A 19688-nucleotide genomic window follows, 5' to 3' on the forward strand; every position below is an offset into this window, starting at 1 on the left:
AATTCTGAATTATATAGCAATATTTGCCCCAAGATGTCTGGCTAACATAGTTAAAATAGAGTATCCATATATATTTTCCCCATTCAGTAGTAGCTTTTTGAATCTCCACTCTAACTTCACTATTTCACCAGTACCGTATTTTCCGCACTATAAGGCGCACCGGCTTACAAGGCATACCTTCAGTGAATGGCCCATTTTAATACTTTGTCCATATATAAGGCGCACCGGATTATAAGGCGCTCCTTCAATAAGGGCTATTTTAAAACTTTGTCCATGTATAAGATATATATATTTGGCCCGCGGGCTGGACTTTGGACACGCCTGCTGTAGTGGCTCAGTATTGGTCCATATATAAGGCGCACCTGATTATAAGGCGCACTGTCGGCTTTTGAGAAAATTTGAGGTTTTTAGGTGCGCCTTATAGTGTGGGAAATACGGTAAATACTTGTGTGGATATTGTTTCATATTTTCCGAAATTGGCTGCAGTAATAATCTACTGTATAGTTTCAGTTGCTTATGTTAAACTGGTGGGACATGTTGAGTAGGACTCAGAACCAAGTGTAGCTTTTCAGGTCAACAGCACCTGAACCTTGTTACAAATAGATCTTCTGAAGGAAATATGTAAACCATTTAACCTTGTTAGAAAGGTCAAAATTCCCCTTGGCTCTTCAGGCAATTTGTTAAATTAGGCAATATGGTGATTCAGAGAGACAAACTGACCTCATGAAAGTTGAAACTGTCAGATTAGATTGTTTGCTGGTTTTTGCTTGGCATGTTTTTTTTTTTGTTCTTGACACTGACAGTCACACCGCTGAAAAGAAAAGCATGAAGATAAAACTCGGCACATCATGACAAATCAGTCATCTCATATCATCAGTAAATAAATGAGAGCTGAATAGCTTTTTTAACATTATGCATATTTCTCCCAGAATAAAGTTCACCTTGCTACTTGACAGCCACATACTTAACATGAGATTTCATGCTCACTATGCCATCCCCGCTCTTCCATTTCCTTTCCTGTTTGAACAATTCCATATTAAGCTGTGATATGTCTTCGGGGGGGTTGGCACCTTCACACCTTCAGCGTGGACGAGATGAGAGTCGGACTGTTAAATATTAATGCAGGGCCAGATGCCCGAGTGGCTACTGGCATTTATCTTAACCTGCTTCAGCAGGTGTGAGCCCAGCAGGTCCCGTTGGCATCCAGCAGGAGCACTCAACCTCTGGATCATTTAAAGGCGTTAAAGGATTATATCTGGGTTGAACCGAGACTGGACCAATGCACCCGAGGGGGTGGAAGGAAGAACCGAGGGAGAAATGATTATGGGGAAAGGGAAGAGATGCAATAGTTGTGGTGGGCCGAGGTGGGTTGGGCTTGGAGACCAATGTGGGGGCAAACACTCCCTCCTCTGCCTCCATTTGTCCTCCCAAGGGCAATTGGAGCATCATGAAAATGCGTGTGACCTCTGTAGCTTCTACATAAGTAGTAAGGAATCAGCCCCAACAAAAGTCCCCCCTGGGGCCCTTGGCCACAGGCCCCACATCATTACTCCCTTGAGATCTCCAGACAGCCCACTGCTACCAGCCTCATTTTAGCCCTAATGAGGACACCGTGGTGAGGACGAGAGCTTGAGGCCCAAACGAAACACCTTCTGCAGCTTTATAACATGACAGCTCTCTCTTCTTCCCTCCACGGTCAATGCCTGGTTCTTGCTCTATTTTCTTCCTCCTGGAGAAAGGAATGGCACCAAAAACTACTTCATCATGTTCCTGAGACATGATCACATGATTTGCAGATCATCAAGACAAGTTTCTCGAATAGGGACGAAAGCACGGTCTATATTTTAATCTGCTGCACTGCCAAAGTTTGGTGATAAATGACTCACCTGATAGCTCTGATGAAATCAGCAAGCTTGCAAGGCAAACGTCCTGCTGTTTCGCTCGAAGGGTTGGAAGGTTTGTGGCTGTGAAACAATTTTGGGCTGTTTAGAGAGTGTGTGTGTGTGTGCTTTGAGACAAAAATGGAGTCATGTGTTCTTTGCTCAACGTAAGGTCCATATAAATATAGCTGGATAAGTTTGGTGTTAGAACTCAAGAGACATTGTGAGCTCTTATCCAACATCAGTGACCTCTGACTTCAAAATCATGTGTAAAATCTTACCACAAAAGTGAAGGCTGTTTATGATTAGGATCAACCTTGTTTTTATTTGAGCTTTATTGTGCCAAAAGAAAATGGACCTGTCAAGGTTAATGCTGGGTTGAACACAAGCTTCCAGGTAAAGCGTGGGAGATTAAACCAAAGGCTACAACTGAGGCAAAGAAAGAAATTGGAATATATCCGCACTATAATGCGCACCTAAAAACCTCCAATTTTTTCAAAAACCGACAGTGCGCCTTATAATCAGGTGCGCCTTATATATGGACCAATATTGACCCACTACAGCAGGCGTGTCCAAAGTCCAGCCCGCAGGCCTAATGTATATATCTTTTTTTTCTATGGACAAAATTTTAAAATGGGCCATTCACTGAAGATGCGCCTTATAATCCGGTGCGCCTTATAGTGCGGAAAATACGGTATATATATAGTTTGGAATTGTAGTAAGTAAAGTAAAGTAAAAGGAGCTGAATGGCCTCATATGTAATTTAGGACCGAGTGTATTCTTTCAAGCTAGATTTTCTTTTAAACTGAGTCATATGCTTTAATGGAAAGGCCACAAGAAGACTGATAACCTTCTCCAGTATTCCACACATAATCTATCTGCCAAGACATTTTCTCTGCATTTCATGTTCTCTCCAGCCTTTGATAGGAAAGTGTCCTTTCGAAAGAAGTACATGTATTCATTTCAGCGAAAAGGTAGTGAGTGAATGGATGAAGGTCACACCTATTGGGAACAAACATTAAAAGCACTGAACAAGTGTGTATGGTAGATTTGTGCATGTGTGTGTTGCTTGTAAATGTCTATAGCGGCAGAAAGGCATGATATATAACTGATGTTGTCTGACATGTCAATAAATTATATTTTCACCCTATCCATCAAACAACGCTGACGGCAACATATGCACACTTTTATTAGTTACGAGTTATCAGAGATGCACAAACACACACACGGATACATGCATAGTATATTGATGAGAACACCCACACAGAGGTTATCGACCTTGCACACATCTACTGATCTGCAGGGCTTCGATAATGTTACACATGAATTGTAGCACGATTAGCAACAAGTATAAAATGCTTGGAGACTAAATTATTTGGCAGTTTTTGTGTTTTCGGTAACCACGGCAGACCTTGTTGGCCCAAAAGGTGATTTTGGTAAATTTGATCAAGGTCCATTATCGCATCTGTGATAAGCCATGTAGGAACGGAGCTTCTGAGTTTTGTGAGGCTCATCATGCCAGTACGTACATGGATTCCCAACCCATTCCGTTCTGATGGGGTCCCTCATGTTTCTCACTTTTTGATCAAATTCTGACATTTTTCACACTCTCTCTAGTCTTCCTACAAATGATCACACCGGGCAGGATTGGAGCACGTTTGCAGCCACAGAAAACTCTAATGACGCTACTTGAACATATTATATAAAACCACCAAAACCCATTTCTTCACAGTTAGTAAGGAACTCCTTCGTTGCACAGTCTCTCTCATTGTCGCTGTGGTAAAAGATTTATCGCCACTGGTCATTTAAAGTTGCGTTTGAAAATGCAGTAGGAGTGCGCTCCGGTTCACTCTGACTGTGCCTCGGCGTGCTCTAGGCGCTCCAACTGGGGACACGGCGCGCTCAGAGCATCAGGCAGTACAGATGGAAATAGTTAAAGGCAGGGGAGCACGTTCTGCTTCTCTGAACACACGCTTAATTTCCGAACGCACCCCAAGCTTCCCACTGAACTCCGAGTGTCACTTTCAATGCACTATTCACGCTGATGTTGAGTGGCTGCTAATATTTCTTGATTGACAAGAATTTTCATCTCATAATGTATTTAAATGAACATTTAAGGATTTAAAGAGTGGGGAAAAATAGTGACTTATAGTTCAGAAATTACGGAAATACAACATTCAGTAGCGTATTTTCCGCACGATAAGGCGCACCGGATTATAAAGTGCACCTTCAATGAATGGTCCATTTTAAAACTTTGTCCATATATAGGGCGTACCGGATTATAAGGCGCACCTTCAATGAATGGCCCATTTTAAAACTTTGTCCATATATAAAGCGCACTGGATTATAAGGCGCACCTTCAATGAATGGCCCATTTTAAAACTTTGTCCATATATAAGTACATATATTTGGATACGCCTGCTGTAGTGGCTCAATATTGGTCCATATATAAATCGCACCGGATTATAAAACGCACTGTCAGCTTTTGAGTAAATTGGAGGTTTTTAGGTGCGCCTTATAGTGCGGAAAATACGGTAATTCTGGGTATGACTAAACTTAATACAGGCAGATTTGAAACACGTGGAATGTTCGGAAGTTCGAAGGTGAAACTGTGTTTGGTGTAAGGAAGGGAATCCAACCAGAAAATATTTGCTTCGATAATAAAATTACAATATCTTGGTGGTAAAGACCGACAGTTTATTTTGAAAAGGTCTTGGAAAAGAAGATAATTAAGAAACATAGAGCAAAACATTAAATAAGTTTTTCGATTGACTTGCGATCGAATGATTATTATAGCAGCTGACATTTTGCGGATGAATTTGCTTATTAATGTATGCATAGTATTTTGCAATAAAGGTGAAAAGAAAAATCAATAAAGTCTGAGGTTATATCCGTCTGCAGATTAAATCATTTCCCGCATTAGATAATGCCCATCTGTTGTTACACTCGCTATTACAGGCAAAACTACTCCCACAGCCCTGCTGACATTATTACTCTATCTATAGGAGTCTACTTCCAAATGTCAGCCTCATGCCCTGAGGAATGTCATACAACCTCAGTCCGAATATTAGATGAGGAGGAAAGCGGCGGCGGCGGCGGCGGCATTGAATCTGTGCTCCGTTATTAAAGACCAGACTGGATTCAGACAGAACGTATTCAGTGTTTACGGCCAGAGAATTGCCACTATGGCCCAAAACCATCTGCAGCTTTTATTTCTATTTTCTAAAATAAAGTGCGATATTGCTTTTGCCATTTTTTGACGCTTATGTAGTTTGTACTCTTGAAGGTTTTTCAACCCAAGTTCTTAATGCCTCACATATGCAATTCACAGCTGCTTTGCTCATCGAAGGCAATCATATTTTCCAAGGCTAACAGCTTTTCATCCATTACACCTCCCTGCATGATTTGCTCGATATAGTCTCTTTGCAAGCTATTTTGCAAGATATATTGATCATCAGTGATACACAATGTTGCTTTTTGCTGTAATGGTCATTCTGTGAATTGCGGGGCTATTTTAGGGCTTTGTTTGGGTTTGTAAGCTCAAAACATTTTACCATTCGCAGCAAATACCCATTTTAACTCAAAACACACAAATAAGGAGGAGGAGTAGAGTATATATTGTGATTTTTATCATCTTTAGTCAATATTAATTTTACATAAAGAGGTCAATATGACGATATTTCTCAAATATGCCGTTTGAATGACGATATAAAGGAATATTCAATTCAGTATAAAAAAAATTGTAAAGCTCACATTATGTCTAAGTCAATACTGTTGCAATGTTGTATAATATATATTTTAAAAATATATATGTGCATTCATTTCAGAGTGACTGAAAAATTCCTTTTTTAAAAAAATGACCTATTTTTTTCTATCTTTTTTTTCCTGAAAACATGAAAAATGGAACCAAATACCAATTATATTACATTTACTAATAATTTAATTTGTTTTAGGCAAGAAATAAATGCTATTATGCAGGACTGTCTCAGAAAATTTGAATATTGTGATAAAGTTCTCGATTTTCTGTAATGCAATCAAAAAACTAGAAATTAAATTAAGACAAGGCTTGCAATAGTTTAGTTGATTTGTTATGAATCCAGAATGTATGAAATTTTAGTTTTTTTAAAATTGCATTACAGAAAATAAAAAAACTTGATCACAATATTCTAATTTTCTGAGACAGTCCTGTAATACATACACATTTTTGGATTCTGTGATGTAAACTGGAATCAGCAGCACTTTGCAACCAATCACCTTCACCACAACGACATTAATGAATGTCACAGTAGGCACTGCATCTTTCTCTATTGACAGCAGCAAGCAGTGAGTCATGACCACACTCCCTCATTTGCTTCAAAATCTATTAGTTTGCTCCTCCCAGTCGTTAGCAATTCATGTTTGACCTGAACCAAATTCATCTTGTTGTGGGTGAACTTAGCCGAACTCAACACAGACTTATATGTCACTATTCCTTTATTATCTATCATCTATCTGTCCGTGTAATTTCTCAGTATATAAAGACTGCTGCGTTTGTACATTGACAAGCTATCAATCTTTCACTGGAGCTAAACTGTCCAGATCACATTTTATCATCTCATGGTACCTGGTATAAATACAACCACATCCCTTAAATGGGTCTCAAAGTCATAAATAATTGAAATATATTTTGCGGTGAGGATAAAGGAAGGAATATTATTCATAAAATGGTACATATGCATGAAATTGGAGGGGGAAACGACAGTTAAAAATATTTTGGTCATTTTATACAGGGAAACTGTTCGGCTTGCCAATTCTGGAATTGTGTGATATGCTGACACCATTTTCATAATATGTGAAAAAGTGGACAGATGGACGCCCCGATCTCGACAGCCCCCCTTATTAAACCCTTCCTTGTACTATTGACCCTATGGGGCCAAGAGGACTCTATAATGACTTTGCTAGTTTATGCAGCACGCCTCGTTGCCATTTATCAATGATGGCATTTCATATCATGTGCACAATCTGTCTGTATCCATAATCATTTGGCGTTTTTCCGAATTATGCTCTGCAGGGATTGCAACATCTGTTAAGAGCGGGAAGATGTCGCTGGAGAGGTCACAATGCTTGACATCTGGGGAGGATAAATTATTGAGGAAATACAATGAAGTTTTAAATAGAAATAATATATATTTAAATAAATAAATGAATAAATAAATACATGAATAAATAAGTAAATAAAACTGCCAGGGTACAGTGCATTACACAATGAGAGATAAAATCTACACCGAAAAAAAAAAAATTACCAAGATAGTCTGCGTATATATATTCTTGATAGAGCAGCGTGAGCAAGATGCAATGTAATAGCATAATGATATTAATGAGGGATCATTCATCATGCAGACTCATCACTTAAGTTGATGAATCCGGGCAATTTAACGAAGAGTCTCAAGTGGAACACGCTGTGCCGCCAAGCTAACCTTTGAATCTATTATAAAGAATATCTGCATTGAAAATGAGAGAGACTAATATGACAATGCCGGATATTTACCGCTCCTAGTAAGCCCCCAAAAATAAAGCCGTGTATACTGTAGATGTAATATTGATGGAATTAAAATATTCCCTTCTATAAAACTTTCTCCAATATTGCAAAGTAGTAAATTGTGATGGAAAATTTGTAAATTGTTTATAGAAAGAAAGTAGTTCAGGCATCACCATTTTAAAGCATTATTAGACATAAAGCTTAAACTATAATGGAAGCATCTATGCAGAAAATAAGAACATGTGCCTATCAAAGACAAAAGGGGAAATTCAACATTGTTTGGCCCTTGGCAATCAAGTCAAGCAAACAAGCAATTCATCCATGAAAAGCATTTGTTAGTAAGTCAGCTGTAGGAATAAGGTCTTTCACTGTTGTGATCCGAATTCGTTTGAAAAAACGTTTTAAAATAAGAAGTATCTTATGCTTTCACCCTTCAGAAATTGGTTTGTCTTTCTATTATTTTCTTTTGTACATAAATACATTTTAAAGCATCCAAATTTATTTATTTATTTGTTTGTCTTTTGTATTTACTTGGTTATATATTCAATGATCTATATTTATTTATTTGTCTTTTTTATTTACTTACCGTAATTTTCGGACTATAAGTCGCGTTTTTTTTCATCGTTTGGGTGGGGGGCCGACTTATACTCAGGAGCGACTTATATACATATATTTGTTTTTTTTTCCCTTTTTTGGGCATTTTATGGCTGGTGCGACTTATACTGCGGTGCGACTTATAGTCCGAAAATTACGGTATTTATTTATTCAATTTTATTTATTTATTCAAAAAGGGGATTTACTTGTCTATCAATGTCCAATTGCCTCCAGTAACTCTGATAAAACAATCAGGTAATTAAATCGCACGATTAAGCCTTTCCAGAGGCTCTCCCCAATTTCCTGACTTAGTATACAAGTATGAATAGAAATCCAAGAAAGTATCAGTCATCAATTTAGTTGACTTTATCTTGGGAATTAGAAACACCTCTTATAAAATATACATATAAAAATTAAATATTTGTATATACAAATATGTATAATGTCTAGAAAAATATATAGAAAATCTGCTCCACTCAAGGACATTTATACTTTTTAACATTGAAGACCAATCAGACAAGTGGTTCTTTTTAAATATCTGTTTTTAACGTTCTCCTCAGCTGCTTTCATTCCATCCTCCAGCACTTACTTTGAGCTCAGACAAAAGGCATGAAGAAATGGAAAAACTAAAAGCCCAAATCAAAGGCGGCTGATGTTTTTATTGTACATTAGGTGTGTTGACAACTAACCGGCACTGTGTGACGCCAATGAAATCCTTTTCTCGTCATGGAGCTCTCAGCACATCCGTTTCAGCAGTCTCTCTTATCTCAGTTAGTGTTTTTACCTGCTCCCACACACACACACACACACACACACACACACACACAACAGCATTTATTTCTACTACACTCACTGATTCCTGCAATAGCGGTGGGCGTGCTATGACACCCATTAGTCCCGATATTCCGGTGTTGAGTGGGGACGATGAGAAATGGATTGGTGGTGAAGAGGCTTGTGCGTGCCTTGCTGATAAGTCTCTATACGTGTGAATGCAAGTATGTGGGCGAGCGAAGAATAAGTGTTCGATTCAATGGACAGTTGTTAAGTGTGTGCGTGTCAAACTGAGGTAAACGAAGCAAGGTTGAAAATGATCAAGCAGATAAGTTAACGGGTGTGTCGTATAAAGTAGCACATTTGCATTTAATTTGCACGTTATTTACCTGTGAGTTGGTGGGCTTAATTGAAGGAAATGAGAGGTAGAACCAGGCAGGGAAAATAAATGGACTTTTGATGACAAATAGTTTGGATATATGCGTCACATTGCAAAAAATCCAAGGACCATTTATGGAAGCGAATTAGGTTGGATTTGAAAAAGTTGAATAAACAAATACCGTATTTTCCGCAATATAAGGCGCAACTTCAATGAATGGGTCCATTTTAAAACTTTGTCCATATATAAGTGCATATATTTGGACACGCCTGCCGTAGTGGCTCAATATTGGTCCATATATAAGGCGCACCGGATTATAAGGCGCACTGTCGGCTTTTGAGAAAAGTTGAGGTTTTGTAGGTGCGCCTTATAGTGCGGAAAATACAGTAATCGGAATTTAGCTGTTCAAAAAACATAAGGTCGCTTACGGGCAAAAAAATAATAATCTTTCGTATTTACCTGCAGTGTGAACCAAACTTGTTGCTAGGCAGAATTCATAAGCTATTTAAATAAAATAGTTGCCAAATACAAATCATACTGACTGAGGGCATATAGGGAAGGAACATAAAGTCAAACAGATCCACACAAAATAAATGACTCTAAAAACAGACACAAGTTTTATTTAGCAACGTTGATATGCAAAAAAAAAAAAAAAAGAAAAACTTGGTGGGGCAAAGAAACTCCAATTTTGAATGACCACTGGTATAGGGAACCCAATAACACACACAAAAAAAAAATCAAATATGTAAACAGAATGACTGTATCCCCTAAGTACCTCCTGTAAACAATCCAATGCAAGTATAGCGTTATTCAAGCCAACAGTTAGGTAATTGCTCTCCGTGTAAACATAGCCTGTGATGAAACTTGTTGCTTTGGGGTATATTAACTATGTTATGCTTGGCCTCCAAAAGCAGCATGTATGTCAAGTCGGTGCTTGTATATGATTCCCTTAGGCTTGGTGGGCTCCGACCAAAAATATGGCCTGATTCATAATTTATACACGAAAGGTGCCAGATGAAAAGTTAAGACGACATGAATCCACAGTCCATTGCAAATGTTATATTATTCCCTTCAACTGATGAATGGGTCAGTAAGCTTGAATAAGCTTTATGGCAGTGAGTCTTGATGAAAGTTTGGAGTCTTACAGTCGCTGTATTTGTGTGCCAACCCTACATGATACAGATTTCTCATTTTTCAAAACTTTTTGGTAGGACCGTGTGAGTGTCCTATAAATTTTGACCACTTTTGCGTGCTTTCATTGTAACTTTTTCCCACTGCTGATGAGAAGCTGGCTCGAAATGCCCCCTCGCCCCCCCCCGCCACATCCCAAAAGGACATCCAGCCACACAATAATTTGTGATGGATGGCTGGACAAAAAAGTCTAATTACACCATGCAAAAGCTGTCCTCATTCAAATGTTCCTCCAAAAACTTTTGCTCGTCACACCGTAACTATTATATCCCGAGGCCTTGTGCGCCAAGATTCTTTCTACGCCCCTGCCGAAAAGTATTTCAACATGGTGAGGCCGCTGATTTTTACTTTTGAACAAAATATGGCGCCATTTAAAGAAAAAAAATGGTTCATCTTCTGCTCCATACATGTTGATTGATACATGACTCACATGTGCTTGCTATGGAGACAAAGAACTTTTTTTGCTATGTCTAAAGTTTCTCGAGAACGAGAGAGCACGGCACTCAGGTGGCGGCGGCACATATGTGTCTCCACCGGGAGAGTGTTGAGTCTGAAGTGCTAAGAGCTTCTCCTCCTCATTTGTCCCTCATTTATCACTCCTTACAGCAATGGAATGTTCCCCTCTGCTTTCAGACACACCTACCAGCTCCATAATCCACCGCTCTGATGGATTGAGAGCTCACTAAGTGTGTCCTTTTGTGTAGGCCATTGCCATCTCGTAGGCTTTGCACATTTTTTTTTAAATTTATGTCAATGTCTGTGGATTAATCTGCTCTCTCACCCACACACACAAAGGCTTCTCTGTTGCTCTTGGAAAATGTATCACAGTTTCGAGCCGAGGACGTGACAGGACAGGTGTGAAAGGCTGGTGGCACCGTCTGACATGGGGGATAATGTAAACAACCGAGAATGGGATTCATATCACACCAAGTGATTTAAGAGAGGGCTTTAGATGCGGGAGAGGTCGCTGAAACTCGATCTGTGGGACAATCAAGACTTACTTTGGTTTCCTTTTTTAACTGAAATTCTCATGGGCTCCATTCACGTAACATAACAAGCTTGCTTATTGACAATGGAACATAAAGTGATGTGTACTCGGAATTCAATGATGAAATTTCCTTCTGGAGCCTAGCGCGGTAAATTGTTGCCATAACATGAAATATGGTAACTGGAAACTCGGTAATGTTCAGTAGACCTCTGCCAAAACAAACATGTCCTAATTTGGATTAGTACCAGAAACGCAACTCTTACATGTTAAGTTTCATACGTGATTTTTTTTGCCATTAGTGGAATCATTCAGAGAGTCGTGACATAAAACAGGTCACATTTTTATTTGAATGGTGGTTACTGGCATTATTGTTTGTCTTGTTGGGGAAAAAATATATATTTCCAAATATTTTATGCGTAATGTCTTTATTGATGTGGAGTTTATTTACAACAACTCCGATAAAAACGTTACCGCCATTATTGGCCACTTCATCATCTGCATTGTAGAAAAGAGTGGCAATTGTTATGATTCAGTTTATGAAATACATTTTCCATTTTCAACATCTTTTGTAGTTTCAGATTCATCCATTCCCCGCCATCTGCACTCAATGATAGATCCACCTCAGTGGTTCTCCATCTCTAGTGAACTCGCCGTCTATGTATTCATTAAGGACAAACTCACCGTGTTCTCTGCTCCATTGTGTTTGTGCTTTCAAGTGTTTAGTACTTCTGCAAGATTGAAGTTTACTACCACTGCTTTGTTTGTTTCTCCTGTTTCCTTCTGCTTCAATTTGCTCTCAGCTAACTGTCTTAATGTCCAAAATTTTGAATTTTCCATTTATAGTTGCAAATATTTTTTCTCTTGGCAAGGGTTTTATTAAAGGCTTTTTTAGGGATATGAATAATTAGGAATGTGGCTGTCATGAAACAAATATTTTTTTAATAATGGAAGAAAAATAATAGCTGCAACTTTCTTTTAAAAAATATTTTTGTTTCTCATTTAAATTTACTTGAAGTTTATTGTTGTTGTCCAGTGAAAATTATTTGAATCTGGAAAAATAAATCATTTTTTTTATTCAGTCAAAAAAAAAGCAGACTTTATTGGACAGTGTTATGTAGGTCACTCACGGTCTCTGCTCTCCATCTTTATTTTTACATAAAACAAAAGATGATTCTGGAGGACTCCTTGTTGAACCAACAAGAAAAAGCAAAGCGATCTTACCTTGATGAATCTCCCGGGCTTGCTGGGTCATCTGTTTGAACTGACAGAGCAAAAGGGCATGAGGATTAGTCACTTATTAAGTAGGAGAAGTTGCTCTTTAATCACTCAGCATTGGGGTGGAGATGGAAGATGTTGCTATGCACCCACTGTTGCTACTTCCAAACGTGTCCTAAATGTGCCTATCTGAAAGAAAAAAAATCAAGGATAATACAAAATAGAAAATATATTAAAATTTTAAAGGTCTTAAATATTCATTATTAGGGTTTTTCTTTAATGAGTAGAATACTCACCTTAGCTGGTCAAAGATTATACGCATCTGATTATCTTTACAGGGTCGTATCTTAGAAAAACTGTGAATTTATGACCTAGAAAAGGCGAAAGGGAGCAAGATGACGCAAAACAACATGAAAAGAGCTCGTTATTTTTTTCCTACGCAACCTCTATTGTGGCCTCTCGGCATTCATGTGCGCTTCCGATTGGTCCTTTTTCCAAGTGAGTTCCTCCCACATATTTCCCATCTGGTGAATGTTTCAAAACATCTCATTACCAAGAAGAAGACAAATAAAAAAATGTGGCACTTAAGGACATTAAGATACCTCGTGTTTTGGAGAATATGCGGTGGCGGACATGTCATATTTTCTTAATTGGGTGTAATGGGGATTGCCACACTCGATGTTATGACAGAGGAATTGTGTTAAGTTCCTGTGCATGGGACTGCAATGAACCCTCATCTGCAGAAATATAATTTATCCTTTGAAATGATCTGTCATCGCATATTAAATACAATGGTTTCCCCTCACACAACCACAATTGAATAGAATTAAGCCTTTACAATGCTCTCCTGTCATTCGCAAGGATAGTGACCGAACCCTGCTGACATAAAAATTGAAAACCTGCAAATAATAAAAGCGTGTATAATTGCCTGCAGATGCATTATGATTGCGCCAAGGCAACTACACAATGACGTTAACAACTCCTTGGCAACAATATGCCACAAAATGGTGCCTGAGTCATACTTTGATCTTCGATATTGCTTTGGCCTAAGCGTTAAAATAACGAAACAATGTTTGACAACCAATAAAATGTTACCACTATCAAGCCTAAAATTGATTGTATCACTCGTCGAATCGAACAACAATTTTTTATTAGGTTGAGATTTTGATTCTTTCAATTCTGTTCTTGATCAAATACACCAGGGGTGTCCAACTCGTTTTTTTCGCGGGCCGCATTGTAGTCATCGCTTCTTTCGGAGGTCCATTATGACTGTCAACCCAAATAAATGTATGAGCACCTCATATTATATACAGTAAAAGCTACAAAACAAACTAATAACTCAAATCAGACAAGTAAAAACTGGTCAAATATTTAAAAATATATATATATATTATTAAAAGTGAAGACAATTTGCAATTCTAGTAATGACACACGAATTTGATGCACAATTTGTCTTCGCGGGCCACATAAAATGATGTGGCGGAACGTATCTGGCCCCTGGGCTTTGTTTTTGACACCAGGGAAATCCACCCTGACCCTGTCTGATACGAGGCGCCATGTGTGGCTGACTTGTATCTGCTCTTTATGTGCAGTTTGGGCATGCACATTAGTGAAATATTATCCTCCTGGCACTTCAAACCTTCATAACAGATTTTTGCGAGAAACTAAACCCGCAAAGCGAGTATCTGCTTGTTGGCTGATGACTCACTCAAACTCACTTGCCATCGACCTTGACATTTTAGGAGAATCCATAACTCAGGTGTGCTGGTGTAAATGTCACAAAATTAAGAGTATTTTTTTGAGTGTGAGCTCCAAACAGAGCAGGGGGGGAGGCCAAGCCAAAACGCATGTTGTTTGCTGATAGCACCATCACAGCTTCCTTCCATTTTCAAGGAGGTACGGCAACGGGATGGACATCAAAGTGCAGGTGGAGAGTTAGCAGGATGAAGGGATCACACAAAACTACACACACAGGAAAAAAAACACAAGTTGAAACAAGACCACTGCATTTCTGAGATATGTCACCTGTTACACGATGACTTTGGAAAAGGTCTTGTTTTATCTCATGTCTACAAAATGTCAGGCGGCTTGACTCAGGCGTGGAATTGATATATATGTAAGTGTTATATTGTTGTCTGTGTACAGCAGATAAAAGATAACTCAACCGAGCCGAATCGGAAGCGGGCAATGTGTGTTCCATCGAAAATAATCCAAGCATGCTGTCGCTCTCTGTTTTATGCATAAGTTGATACCTTCCGCTCACTCTTGCTCTACATTCTTAGTGACTCTACCACTCAGAAGCTTTTGAGCCTAGACAAAGGCAACCACCACATAGAAAGGATAAGTGTAGAGCCGTGTGTAACCAGAATTGATCCCACGGCGTTTTGAGATGTTCTATTTTATAACACAGCCTGACATATACTGTACGCACAGCTGTTCATGCCTCTGAGTTTTAAATTTTGGCGCTCTGACAAATTGCTGACCTCCCTCGGAATTATTCATGTTTCCGTGTGGGTAGTTCAGTAATAAAGTAAAACTTTTTCCCTTGCCACTGACAGGATATCCTTGTCATTTATAGGAAATAACATACATGGAGAGAGAAAATGTATTAGCTGTACAAGTGAAATGTGGAATGACTACTCTGGAATTGTTTCCATTTTTATTATTCAATATGAAATGGAGTGATGACCAACCAGGTTACCACAGCACAATAAGAAAGAAATCCTCAGGGGTACAATGGGACTGAATTTTATACAATTCCCCCCCCCCCAAAAAAAAAAACAACAACGTATTTTCCCGACTATAAGGTGCACCTGAAAACCTCTAATTTCCTCAAAAGCCGACAGTGCGCCTTATAATCAGGTGCGCCTTATATATATATATGGACCAATATTGAGCCACTACAGCAGGCGTGCCCAAAGTCCGGCCTGCGGGCCAAATGTATATATCTTATACATGGACAAAGTTTTAAAATGGGCCATTCATTGAAGGTGCGCCTTATAATCCGGTGCGCCTTATAGTGCGGAATATATATATATCTTATGTCCACCATTTTGTTGGTTCATCTTGCAATTTTGTCTTTCTCTTTCAATGAAACGAGAACAACATTTTAAACGTTCCCTGGGTTGTGCAACACAATAGAGAGCACCTGTCTGAAATAAGAACCAGCATACAATTCCACCAAGGCACCAGTGTGGTATTAAAGTCGAGTACCCTCTGGAGGCAAATTATATTGGAGTCAAAGCAAAGATTATGGAAACATAAATGCTCTTCTAGACTTAAAGGTTTTTTTTGAGTGAGCAGCTTCAAAATCATTACATACTCTTGGGTCCAGATTGAAGGTTTAACGTTTTTCGAGTTGTTCTCGACATAAATTTTACACTACTGTGCACCTGCTTTGCAGCAGGAAAAGTCTGTCCTTGTGGCTGTTACTGTGCACAGAACAGAATTCCCTTAATGGTCTCACAAGGGGAAATTCAGTTTACACTTAAAGCAAGGTATGTCAGCGTAAGAGGAGTCCACTGTTATGTTGTGCCTAAAAGCAGTTTGGGGTTCATTGGCTTGCTCAAGGAAGAAATGGAGCTTAAGGTCATATTTCAGTTTGACCCCTCTACTTGTCCAGTTCCTGTTACCTGGTTCCCATGTCTCTTGTTCAGCACCAATACATTTAGTTATTTTCATTAGATTTCACCAAAATCAGCATACCCTGAAGTGACTTGGAATTTCCCAACCGGCTGCTGAAAACACAGCAAAGCAAAGGCAGTGACAGGTTAACCCGTTCCTGACCCACGAGTGCACGGCTTTGATTGACATAAAACAGCCACATGGTGACAGCCTACGCGGCTTTCCTTGCAGCCATTGGATAAAACCCAGGCTGTAGTTGTCGAGAAGCGTCTGTCCTGCAGTAGTTTGACTTTTGAATTAGTAGAGGCATTCCAAATGTGTGGCATTGTCTCTCACAATGTGGTACGGACAATAATGTGCATTCCCGCATAAAACGGTACAGCTGGTCCTTTCGTTTAATGCCTCGGTGTGTTCATTCCTCCCTTTAATGGTTGCAAGCACGCTAACATTCACTAAGTGTTAGGTCATAGCAAATGAAGGGTGATGGAAATATGTTTTGATGAATTTCATGCATCATCGTCCCGTATTTTCCGGACTATAATGCACACCTAAAAATCTCAAATTTTCTCAAAAGCCGACAGTGCGCCTTATAGTCCGGTGCGCCTTATATATGGACCAAAATCCTCAATTTAAACTGGCCCGAAGCATTGTGTCATGAAATCAATCATAAGTGGGCGGCTGAAGACTATGAATCAAAAATACTATGGATCATTATTTTGTGATTATAAAGTAATTTGTTGCGTCTGAAGTTGAAAAATAAAAAATAAAATGGAGAATGATTTGATTTGGATAAAAAATCTGACATGATGCGTTAATGGTGCGCCTTATAGTCAGTCCGGTGCGCCTTATATAAGGACAAAGTTTTAAAGTGGGCCATTCATTGGAGGTGCGTCTTATAGTTCGGTGCGCCTTATAGTCCGGAAAATACGGTAATTTATAGGGACAAAAGGTAAGGTGGCAAAATATGCAAAATGATTTTTTTTCCAACAAAATGCCACCTAGGAAGAAATCATCTCACAAAGACTTGATTAAATATACAAGTACAGCAGATTTGTGAATTTTGCAAGTAGCATTTTTTATGCGTGAGAAAACAGGATTGCCAGAATTTGAATAGGAAAGCAGAGCCTGTTGTTGATAGACTTTTTGTCAAACAGACTTTTGATGGCTACATCAACATTGGCTCCAAGGCAGAAATAAAGAGCCAGTGGAATTAACCATGAATGATTGGGCCATTCACCTTGCAAGAATTAAAGTGCAAAGTAATTGGATCATATTAGCTTTATCTCTAGGCTGCAGTACCACAACGTTGGGGATAAGAACAACCTTGTGGGTCATGAATATGTGGCTTGCAAATTATTCTTGAGGATACCTGGTGTAATTCAAACCGGAACAAAATTCACATGATTGGTAAGCCAGTTTGTATTGCATCATAATTCATGCTCTAGTTTCTATAAGGACAATTTAGAGCAGAAGAAAACAGGAAATAAGCTATAGATTATTAAAATGGTTGGTCTTTGTTTAATGATGCACAATAATTTTAATTTATATTCATGTTCACAGCACTGGCGGAGCTATAATTTTTTTTCTCTTAAGGTGGCCAAGGATATTTTACGGGGTCAGCAAAATAAAAATACAAAAACTACCCAAATGTCAATTATCTGGCTAGACACCTAGCGGGCTCAAAGTATATTTCATGGTGGGGCAGTGCCTCCACCTCCTCCCGCAGATTCTGAATTTGAGCCCCATGAACCACGCCATTATAATCTCGGTGAATTTCTCTCTGTTCATCGTGTACTTAGTCAGCTGACCTCATTTACGCCCTTACAAATGGCAGCAATTGAAGTGAGTCCACATTATAACATTAACCGTCTTGGGTGGTCAGCATTAAACAGGATTGCTACCCAATTGGAAGTTCTTATTTGCATTTACAATCCACTTGGTTATTTTTCTTGGCCTGCCAGTGTATAGTTGGCATGCGTCCACCACATATGTAAGAGTGGAATAGCACATCGTGTTACACATACAGGACGCGGGGGCTCTGTGTGCTAAACGGTGGGTGACTGACCGTAATGGTCCGTAATGATGCTCCGTGTGAAGCCTGACATCCGCCCCCAGCAGCTCTGACCTGTCTCAGCACTTATTTGCCATTCGTGATATGGGGAGCTGTGACTTGGGAGGTGATAGGAAATGAGGTCAGGGTAAACGCATTTGCAAAGGGGGTGAATAGTTGAGGTTGAAATCGAATCGGGTAAAAAGTTGCAAAGATCATGTGACACATCGAGTGTATTTAATTTTTAGCATATTTGCTATGATGGATCTCATATATTTTGTTATTTTGAATCTCACTTATGTTAAGTGATGCCGCTCATTTATATTGAAATAACTAAATAGTCTTATCAAATAGATATTTATGCTGTCAAAAAGTGAAGTTTGTTTCATAAATGATAATATAATTACAGCAAGAGAAAGCACATGCCATGTTTTGATAGCAAATATTTAGCCCTTTCCTTTGACAACGGACTGAGGGAATGGAGAAATGTTTCTCCTTGGTAACGATGCGCAGTCTTGAATGTTGGCATGGTGAATAGTGTCTATTTGTTAATTGCAATTTCTTTATTGCGGCATTTGTATATAAAAATATATATATATTAATTTTTTACAGGTTCACCCGAGTGGCTTAAGCTGCTCTTCAGACAATTTGGTCTTTTAGCGAAAGAGACCATTTTTGCACTTTTGGAAATGTTATTTTTCAATAATATTTTAAATAAATCAAAGGTTTTGAATGTATTTGTTTGATTCGTTATTCATGCAAATGAGTCAAGATTCTAAACAAAACTATAGATGTCTGAATCGACTCGCTTCTTTAATGATTTTACAGAAGTTATATCTGAACTTTAACTTGATTTTGAATAATCTAGATATCTTTTCCCAATTGAGAACTTTCCAACTATATTAGTCAATAGTGTTGTATGCACTACCTTGAGAGCTGCAGTGCGGGGAAGGCGCCATTATTCTATTACAGAACTGACAGCGCTCAAAATCGTTCGTTAATCATTTTTCACCTTGAGAGTTTTTAAAATTGCATGTTTCTGTTTTGACTAAATTATTATTAATATAAATAATAAAAATAATTTATTTGACTTTTTTCAATGTAGTTGCTGTGACTTTTTTCTCTTTTTTTTTAATGGTAAATAGCTTATTCAAGTATACAAATGCAAAGTACATATAACGTGTAGTGAAGTATAATGATAAGGGCTGGATATCAAATTTATTAAATGACTGAAGGTCAAAGATTGACTTAGAAAGCCACAATAGCAATTTCATTCGGTGGAAACTGTGAGCTGTGTTCAAATTGGAATCCTTTAATGCGATCATTTTATTGCTATTTGAATCGATTTTATTGTCATGATTTTATTGACATTTGGACTGGAACGCAAACATCACCAGCCATGATGCTGTGTGCGTGCCGAAATGCTGTCTGTCAGTGTGATGTTTAAATAGTTTCTCCAAACACTGACACTCGAGCTT

The 19688-nt window shown here is 38.6% G+C and overlaps 1 protein-coding gene and 1 long non-coding RNA gene across 3 annotated transcripts in view; one reads left to right on the forward strand and one right to left on the reverse strand.

Moving 5' to 3' along the window:
• The window catches only part of flrt2 (fibronectin leucine rich transmembrane protein 2), a 69405-nt gene that overhangs the window by 3160 nt on the left and 46557 nt on the right, over window positions 1–19688 (forward strand). The window lies entirely within an intron of this gene.
• LOC133146870 (uncharacterized) lies at window positions 737–15293 on the reverse strand. Of its 2 annotated transcripts, none has more exons than XR_009711444.1 (5): window positions 12833–15293; window positions 12543–12725; window positions 8682–8776; window positions 1887–1964; window positions 737–811 (listed from the first exon to the last, which is right to left on the reverse strand). It is a non-coding gene; the product is annotated as an uncharacterized LOC133146870 (long non-coding RNA). The 2 variants fall into 2 exon arrangements; XR_009711443.1 differs by having other exon boundaries at window positions 737–1729.

The sequence above is a fragment of the Syngnathus typhle genome, linkage group LG22 (genome assembly GCF_033458585.1).
Source record: "Syngnathus typhle isolate RoL2023-S1 ecotype Sweden linkage group LG22, RoL_Styp_1.0, whole genome shotgun sequence".
NCBI classification, from domain to species: domain Eukaryota; kingdom Metazoa; phylum Chordata; class Actinopteri; order Syngnathiformes; family Syngnathidae; genus Syngnathus; species Syngnathus typhle.